This window comes from Phragmites australis, chromosome 8, assembly GCF_958298935.1.
Source record: "Phragmites australis chromosome 8, lpPhrAust1.1, whole genome shotgun sequence".
NCBI classification, from domain to species: Eukaryota; Viridiplantae; Streptophyta; class Magnoliopsida; order Poales; family Poaceae; genus Phragmites; species Phragmites australis.
In genome coordinates this window covers 26,585,984-26,596,117 of record NC_084928.1, presented here as the reverse complement: position 1 = coordinate 26,596,117, position 10,134 = coordinate 26,585,984, and positions in this window count along the sequence as shown.

Genomic DNA, 10,134 nt, shown 5'->3' with positions numbered 1-10,134 from the left:
GGAATCGCTGAAAGACCATAGCGACTGAGATGGATGACTTTGTTGTTTTAGTGCGTGTAGATAGAGACAGCATGCTTCCATGGCCCTACCGAGTAGCGATGGGAATTCTTGCTCTAGCCCTTCTTCACATTGAGTAGCACCACAGCTCACTCGCACTTTCTGGCATGACCTCGCCTCATTGAGACGAGAGACATAGGTGCGGCCGAGTTGGTATGGTTGGTTCTGGGTAAACGGCTGAGGAATTATGCCATTGCTTTTACTGAGGGTGGTGAATGACTATCCTCCGCCTTCCGATTGCGCCGTTTTGATGTTGAAGTTACTTGATGCTTGAATTGGAGCCGTCTTCTTGGGAGACCCCATTTTTTAGGCTTGAGGGCTTGAATTTTCCTTCTTCAATATTGGATTTGCTTGATGCTTGAATTGGAGCCGTCTTCTTGGGAGACCCCATTTTTTAGACTTGAGCTTAAATTTGCCTTCTTTAACATTGGAGGCGCTTGATGCTTGCACAGTTGAGGTAACTTCATCTTCATGCTTTCTTGATTTGTGCGCCACCTTCTAGGAACTTGGAGGATAGACGATTCACCTCTGTATACCTAATTGAACCCTCACAGGCAATTGATTTTTTTTTTGTCCCTTGTTATCACCTCGCAGGGATGGCGGATGGCTGCACACTGAACGACAACTTGTGTTGTGCCAGGTAGCCTTTTTCTGCTCTTCTCCTATAGTCTTCCCTGGGGTTTGTTGTCCCATGCCAAAAAGTACAAAGAGCATGGTGACCTCGTTGCTCAGAGGTTACCCAAGTCAATCTTCCCACTGCCCTCGGTAGTGGACGCTTGGCATGTGTGTTGCGTGGTGAGTATAGAGGGGTATTCCGCTGCATGCTTCATCAGGCGAGTGCGTGCTTTAGCCATGTTCAGACAAGTCCTAGGGAAGCCAAATCTTGCACCGCCAGCTTAGCTCATTAAGGAAAAGCCATTTTTGTTGGACATTTGAAGTCCATTTTTTTTAACAAAAAAAAAAAACAAAGACCAAATGGTGCAACAGTTAATGCACTTTGGCCTGACTGAGGGGCAAAATATTTTAAGCAAAATATTTTTTCAAAAACCTCCCATTGATTGGGGGCATCGGCCGGGATCCTTGTTGGTCAACCAGCTGATAGGCACCTCCATCATATACTTGCTCGATGACGTATGGCCCCTCCCACTTCGGTTCAAATTTGCCCTTTGTCTTGTGCGTGATGATGATGGGGCGTCGCAGTACAAGCACCAGTTCGCCTTTCTTGAAGACTCGTTGCTTGACGAGCTTGTCGTAGGCTCTCACCATGTTTTGGCGATACAACTCTAGGTCTTGGAGGGCGTGGAGACGCTCTTCTTCTAAGGCGTCGAGCTCCTGGAACCGAAGCTGTATCTGTTCATCCTGAGTGAGCTCCTCATAAATAGCCACCCGTAGGGATGGCAGTTGGATCTCCAGCGGCAAGACTGCTTCACACCCATAGACGAGAGAGTACGGGGTGGCTTGGGTTGGGGTACGAACTGTGACACGGTATGCCCACAGAGCTTCAAATAGGCGATCATGCCAATCCCTTCGGTGCTTGTGCACTGTCTTCTTGAGTATCTTGCCAAGGGTCTTGTTAAACGCCTCGATCATCCCGTTCGCCTGAGGATAGTAGCCGGTGGAGTAGTTCCACTTGATCTTGTATTTATCCATGAACCTGTGCATTTTATCAGACTTGAATGCTTTGGCATTGTCGGAGGTGATGTGATGTGGGATCCCGAAGCGGTATATGATTTGCCGTTCCAAGAAGTTGATGACGTTGCCACTTTTGACTTCACGTAGTGGCACAGCTTCCGCCCACTTGGAGAAGTAATCCGTAGCGGCAAGGATGAAGCGATGGCCTCCCGAGGAAGGAGGGTCAATCGGGCCGATAACATCAATCCCCCAAGCGTCAAATGGCCATGAGGGAATAGTTGGATGGAGAGCAGCTGGTGGTTGATGCTTGAAGTCGCCATGAATCTGGCATCCATGGCAACTCTTTGCTACCCTTATACAGTCTGCCATAATGCCGGGCCAATAGTATCCAGCAAGTCGAATGCTGTGATACATCTTTGGTCCGCTTTGATGCCCACCACATACTCCATGATGCATCTCTCGAAGGACTTTCTCAGCTTCGCTTCGGTTGACACATCGGAGAAGGACTTCTTGCCCATAAGAGCGCCTGTATAGGACTCCCGCCTTGTAGACATAGAAGGGGAGCCGTCGTTGCAGTTGTCGTCTTTTGACTGGATCGTCGGGGAGACTGCCATGCTTGAAGTAGTTGAGGAAGGGCCTAAGCCAGTCGTCCTCCTCGACAGCATTCGTCGTGACGGTGTTGACTTCATACTCCTTAGGGACGAGCTCTAGAACAGCAGGGAGGAGCCACCTTTCTTCAATAGTCACTTGTGCGGGTTCACCTTCTGGAAGCACGAGTGCTGCAGCAAGCTTTGCCAAGGCATCGGCTGGTGCATTCCTACCTCGTGGGACATGGACAACTTCAATATGGTTGAATTTTTTCATGAGTACCTGGGCCGCATTGTAGTATGGCACCAGCTCTGGCTTTCGAACCTCATAGATATCATTGATCTGTCGAACAATGAGTTGGGAATCTCCATGAACTCGTAAGGAATGTACCTCCATGGAGAGCGCCAAGAGGAGGCCAAAGATGAACGCCTCGTACTCCGCCTCATTGTTGGAGCATTCTTCCTTAAGGAGAGAGAATGAATGATACATTACTCCTCCTTGTGGGGTCTTGAATACCAGTCCCGCTCCTGCTCTCCTCCTTGGGGTTCCATCAGGCTCGGCCTCCGTGCGTGAGGCTCCATCGAAATACAGCTCCCATGGGGCTTCAAGTTTGGTGGTGAAAACTTCCTCATCCGGTAAGTTTGTGACGAGAGGGGAGTCATCTGGGACTGGGTGCGCAGCAAGAAACTCCGCCAGGGCCTGTCCCTTGATCGCCCTCTGTGGCACAAAAGTGATGTCGAATTCCATCATGAGCAGAGCCCATTTACCAAGTCACCCAATGAGCACAGGCTGACTTAGAACGTACCTTATAGGATCCGCTCTTGCAACAAGCTGGATTTCATGTGCCAACATGTAGTGCCTTAGCTTCTTTAAGGCGAAGATTAGGGCCAGGCATAACTTCTCGACGGGGGCGTAATTGTGTTCTGCACCCACCATGGTGCGGCTCAGGTAGTAGCATGCCACCTCCTTACCCTCGTCATTGTGTTGAGCGAGCAGGGCGCCTATTGAAGCAGGTTGTGCTGCAATATAGAGGATAAGCGGGCGCCCCTTTACAGGAGCAGCCAAAACAGGAGGATTAAGAAGATACTTTTTGATGTTGTCAAAGCCGTTTTGACACTCTTCATCCCACACGAATGGTGCACCTTTCTTCATGAGCTTCGAAAATGGTTGGATGCGCCCAGAAAGGTTGGAGATGAAGCGCCGGATGTACGCCAGCTTCCCTTGCAATGACTTCAGTTCCTTGAGCTCCTGAGGAGGCGGCATATTGAGGATTGCCTTGATCTTTTTCGGCTCAATCTCGATGCCTCGATATCGAACGACAAAGCCGAGGAAGACGCCAGATTGGACGGCAAAGGCACACTTCAGTGGATTCATCTTGAGTTGGTGTCGACGCAGTCGCTCAAAGACAACTCGTAGGTCATCTTGATGGTTCCTACGGTCTTTAGTTTTCACCACCATGTCGTCGACGTAGCACTCTACCGAGTGATGAATTAGGTCATCGAGGATGTATGTCATGGCACGCTGATATGTTGCGCCAGCATTCTTCAACCCGAAAGGCATCACTGTGTAGTAGAAGTTGCCCTTGGGAGTCCTAAACGCTGTGTTAAAGGCATCATGTGGATCCATCTTGATCTGATTATAGCCTGATGACCCATCCATGAAGGACAGGGCACCAAAGCCTGTAGTAGAATCAACAACCATCTCTGTGATTGGCAGTGGGAATTCATCCTTGGGACAGGCCCTATTCAAGTCACGAAAGTCAACGCAGACTCGAACTTGTCCATTCTTCTTCTCCACAGGGACGATGTTGGAGAGCCAGCGGGGATATTGTATCTCTTTGATGAATCCCGCCGTGATGAGCCTATCAACCTCGGCGATGACTTGGTCTTGAAATTCCGGTCGCAAGTGCCTTGGTGGCTGTTTTACGGGATGGAACTGTGGGTCAATTGCCAACTTGTGAGTGGCGACACGAGGATCTAACCCCGGCATCTCCTTATAGTTCCAGGCAAAGCAATCTCGGTATTCCATCAGGAAGCTTCGATAGTATTCACGTTCTTCTTCTGTAAGCGTGGCGCTAACGAAGATAGGCCGTGGATCATCCTTTGTCCCCAGGTTGATCTCTACGAGCTCATCAATGGTTGGTTGCCCACCATCTTCAAGTTCCTGAGGTACCGATGTAGCATTGAGCTCTTCATCGACCTCAACGGCCATTATCTCACCAAGATTTTGTTGTGGAACTTGGTAGGAGGGGTTGATGTTGTCTCCCAAGGCAGCAGTCATGGTGAAGCAGTGAACCCAAACGTCTTCAGGTCCTTCATCTTCAGTGTTGTAGCTCTTTGTGTTGTGGTAGCCGAGCCCGAACTTTGGCTGAACCTTGGGTCTTCTTTTGATAAAGTCCCCTGCTTGCCCCCACCATTCCTCACATATAGCGGGTGGCGGCGGCATCCTATTGTTCCGACGAAGAGCGATCCCCGCCCTTTCCAGTAGGCGAGTCATTCTAGGATCGACCTTTAGGGTCGTCATTGCTTCTTCGATATGTAGAGTGATGGAGGCTGCACACACAGAGTTCCCTTCACCACCTCTTCGATCTCGGCAACCCTTCTCTTAACGACTCCTTGCGCGGGCATGGCTTCCTTGTTAGGACTCCTACGTGCCCGTAGTGTGATCGTCGAAGGCGCATCATTGTTGTTTATGAGCATCTTGCTGCCTTCTAGGGAACCTGTAGAGCTCCCAAGAGTCAGATGACTATGATCTTGCGGTCCCTTGACTGATGAGCCCTCCTTTGATAGGAAGGCAAAGGAAGATGATGTCGATTTCATAGTAGACCTCAACGTGATTGGTAATGATGTTGGGAACCTAGCCTTCAACAATAGAGGTGCAGTTGTTGGAGTAGGTGCCGCAACATTCTCTTCTTGTCCTTTTGAGGATGATGGCTCGGAGTTACAACGGGCAACTGAACATGCGCGCCTTTGCTTGGTGCTCTTGTGGCTTTGAGAGGAGGTCTCCATGATTATGGGAGAGGTCAATGTGATGAGGCTCTTTACTTCAGGTGCCGGTGTAGCGCCTGGCTTAACTAATATGTCAACTGCTGGTGTAGTCCGTCCGAGCTGGTGTTCACTTCCCACAACTGGGAAGTAATATTTAGCGTCGGCATGATACGACTCTTGGACAGTGTAAGGACAAATGTTGCCAGTGATACGTTGTTGCGTCCCGTTGCCATCAAGAAATTTCAAGCATTGATGCAGGGTGGAGGGCACCACTCGATATTTGTGGATCCATGGCCTCCCTAGGAGTGCCGAGTATGAAGTGTTAGCTTCAATGACGAAGAATCGCACTTTGAAGCTATAGGTAGACATCTGAATCCTGACGGTGATGGCACCAAGTGTTGATGTCCCCGAATTGTCGAAGCCGCAGATGACCACATCTGTAGGTTCTAACTCATCTGCTGTAAACCCAGCCCGAATTAGACTTCGGACAGGTAGTATATTCACGGCGGACCCTGGGTCGATGAGAATTCGGCGAAGATGTGCAGCTCCTATGTTCCCTTCGATGTAGAGTGGACGATTATGGTCACCGTCTTCTATTATATTATCTTCTTCGTCAAAGGTGATTTCATTCACATACAACGGGTTGGAGAAGAGTCGATGCTTGGCCATGGCTACCTCGTAGAGCTCCGGATCAAGCAATGCCTTTACAAGGGCTTCACGAAGTTCTGGCACTAGCATGAGAGCATCATAGACGCTTAGAAGTGCAGGAATCCGCTTGAGATGTGCGATGATATTGTAGTCAATGTCTTGTTGCTTTCCTGTCTTTTTACGTGAGGCTTCTGGAATTTCTTCTGGCGGGTTTGAATCTTTTGTGTGCTTATCCACCTTTGATGCTTTAGTCTTCGGTGGATCCGGTAAAACCTTTCCTCCTCGCAAGTTCATATTGACTTCGGCTTGCGCCTCCTCTTGGTGGGCATCCATACGTAGCACTTCTTGCTCCTTTGCTGTGAACAACCCGTCGGAGTCTGAGCTTGCAGAATCTTCATAGGCGAGGATGACATTGCAGGTTGCTACACTTGAGGGTGGAGTAGAACTTGTTCCTTCCTGTGCTTCTTCCATCTTTACTGATGACAGCTGCTCCCAGTTCTTGGGCAGGAACTGCATCAAGGTAGGTAGCACATGACCTGGGCGAGGAAAAGGTGCATCTCCCTCAGACTTGGGAACGAACCGACGTGGTGGACGTCGTTGACTGGGGTCTGGCCACCTTCTTGTTGTCAAGGCAGCATATGGCCATGTTGTTGTTCGTGGTGGTCGAGGAAGAAAGCCCCTCGGATGAGGTCGTCGGCGCACATCATTCCATGCTCGCTCGTCAACGAGGCGGGGCGCCTCCTTGTGAACAGTGGGGGCCGCTGCAAACACCATGCTAGCAAGTTGGTGCTCCACTTGGGCAAGTGGTACCCATGAGTTTTCATGTCTGTCTCTTTCCTCGCCTGGTGGAGCGCTCAACTTTACTGCCACCATATTAACTGCATGGTAGTCAGGGTTGATAGCTTCCGGATCCAAATTTATCCTCTTCTCATTTATGGCTCTTTGGAGCCATTCCTTGAAGGCGACGCAATCTTCAATGACGTGGCCAACATACCTGTGATATGGGCAATATAATGGATTATTAGTCATGTTTACTTGATCAGGCCTCCGTGGGTCAGGCAGGTTCAAAGCGCTGTGTTCCATCAGCTGCTCGAACATCCCTTTCACCAACTCTCGTCGGAAGACGTATTGCTTCTTGAGGAGCTCCTGGATCGAGGGGCGTTGTCTGTTCCCAGCTTGATCATTCTTCATGCCCAAAGTAGGAACTTGGCTTTGGGGCATGGTGGGGAAGATTCTTGTCGCATTCGCCTCTGCTGGTGCCTTGGCTTTGCCCCCGTTGTTGCTTGTTTTGGCCGTTGAATTGAAGCGCTTGGTTGGGTCAAAGGCGCTTGCATTCTTGTAAAGCTCCATGATCTGGGGTGATTTCTCGAACTCCAGCTTGGTGGCGGCCACCGCGGAGCTCAGAGCACTGAACGTCCTTGGTTCACGCCGGGAAACTTCAAGTGACCAGTGTTGTTGCATGCCGTGGACACACATTTCAATGGCATCCACTAGGTCCATCTCCCTAGCAAGGCGCACGTAGCTATTTCGGAAGCGCACGATGTAGTCGTCAATAGCTTCATCACGTCGCTGTTTGACCTGAGACAGCTCGACGATGGAGAAGTCTTTCTTTATGGTGACAAAATGCTTCCTGAAGACTTCCTTCATTTTAATCCAGTTCTTAATAGATCCAACCGGTAGGCGACTGTACCAGTGGAAAGCTGGCCCGGTCAAGGATCCAGAGAATTGCCGAAGTAGTAATGATGAGGTGTTAGCAGTGTCTCCACATGCTGCTTCAAAGTATGCGAGGTGCTCCCTTGCGTCACCGGTCCCATCAAATTGACGGAACTTGGGTGGATGCCATCCTGATGGGAAGGGCACTAGGTCGTGCCACGCTTCATATGGCTTCTCGAGCTCACTCTCCGTTGACCGAGGGGCTTGATCACTAACCATTTGCCTCATCTTCCTATTCACCATGTCTTCGACTATATCATGATAGTCCTTCAGCGTAGCAAGGGGCTACGCCGAGTTGGCAGAGTTGGTGGGGATGTTTAGCAGTCGAGGATGAGCACTTGTTGCGCCCTCCAATTCTTGGATCTGCGGATCCACAATAGGTGGAGGTGCACCTCCTGCTGGAGCATTTTGGGCTGAGGATGTGACCAGTTCAACCAACCTATCGAACTTTGCTGCTAATTCATTCATCATTTGCCTTTGCTCTTGTACTTGTTCTTCTAGGCTTGCTCCATGTGGCCCTCCGTGCGACGGTGGATCACCATGCTGAGCATCTTCAGGGAGTCCATCTACCGCCATGTGCGCTGGCGCGGCATTGAGGACATCTTGATAGTCTTCCCCTTCTGAAGGTATGGATGCATTGAGCTCAAGGTAGTGAGGCGAATTGGAAAGGACCTCTAGTGATGCAGGCGATTCAGGGTCGGTTAGGGCTCCATCCCGAAGGTCATCATGCTCTCTAGCTTCGTCACTTGGAGCTTTCTTCATTCTTTGAATAGCGATGGACTTGAGCCTTGTGTTAGCTCCAGGCCGATCTGCAACATGTTGTAAACCCTCTTGGTTTTGAGGTAGCCTGGAAGCGATGTCAACGTAGCGCCGCGGAGATGTGTCCGACGCAAGTGCTTGATCACCATCTGACAACGAGCCCTTCCCTACAGTGATAGGAAGGCAAGGTGCCGATAATCTTGCTTCCTCATGAGATGTAGATGTGCTTGACCTTGTTGGCTCCTCCACGCCTTTAAACCATGAGCGAACTTGGCCTAGTCGGGGTAGAAGAGCTGTCGTGAAGCTCGCCTTGGGATTCGGCGTGATTTCCTCATCGGAAGGGTAGCTGAACTCGTGGGTGACTGGGGGTGGAACCCACTTGGCGTCAGACTCGTGTACCGAGTGTGCTACTAATGCAGTGCATATGATGACATTCTTCTGAGGTTCCTCCATTGCCTTGTCCTCCTTCGGTGAAGAAGCATCTGCCACTTGCTCAACTCCATTGGGAGGAACAATGGTTGGTGCTTGTAGGTTTACTTTATCTTGCATGGTGTTAGCTTCAAGTTGTGCTTGAGGGGGCATCTCAGCATCTTGGGCAATCAATGTTTGCTCGACTCCTTCCATAGGAGTGGATGACTGCTCCAAGTCTAGTTGTCTTCTTGATGAAGACGTGCTTGGTGTAGCCTGTGTCTGCCTCTCGCCTCGCCGAAGGATTGTTAGAGGGCGTTGTTGAATGGGCACTTCCTCTTTTTCATTAGCATCATCGGCTTGTGTCTTGCGCAGTCTTGGGGTCAGACGATTAAGGAGATAGTTGTACCTTTCATCCCGCTCCAAGTCAGAGGAGATGCGGAACGTGATCCTATCATTTTCTTGGTGGATTTCACCATCTGCTCGGATGCGGACTTGAGTGTGTTTCAACACCAAATCTTCAAGCTCCCGGTATAGCGCGTGACGGTTCCTCCGGCGCCTCTCTCGCTTGCGTTGGTTCTCTGTGGGTGCATGCTGGACTCCTGGTGGAATCAATGGTGTTGGTAGTAGTGCTGGCACATCCTGTCGTGCAGCCAAGGCAGACGCATCAACCCCATGGCGCCTCTGTGCTTGGGCTTCTCGCCATGGAGGAGGTGAGGCTCGAATGGGCCTTTGGGCTTGTGTGGACTCACGAACCCGCCATGTATGAGTTGGTCGAGCAGATGTCGAATGGTCTTGATGTCTTGACCACTGATTCCAACGTGGAGGCAATGCGGCTTGCCTCCGCTGGACATCCCGAGAGGGTGGAGATCTGCGACGGGGTGCCAATGTTTGGCGCTCGTGTTGAGGACGATGGCTTGGATGGTACCGCTCTGTCCTACTTCTTGCTCGTGTAGATGAAGACTCTAGCACTTCTTGATCCCGAAGCCTCCTTCCAAGTTGGCTCACTTGGTCTTGGAGTCGGCGAAGTTCTCGCCGCATGTCTTCACTTTGAGGTGCTGGTGCTTCAGGTTGCAGGACCGCAAACCTGTTATTGGCGTGGGTAGGGGAACCGCTAGTTGCTGTCGTGGTGAGGCAAGACGCCCAATTGCTCGGGCGAATGAGAGCATTATTGCCATGATCGAAGGAGATGGTCGGTCCTGGCAGGTGGGATTGCTTGCTCGAGCGTTGCCTCTTCCAGTACTCCCTCATGATCGTGCGCCTTACAAGTTCCTTGATTTTGGTTGGTTCATGTGCCCATTCATCAGGGAACAATTCATACGGCGGCACCAGTTGGATATCC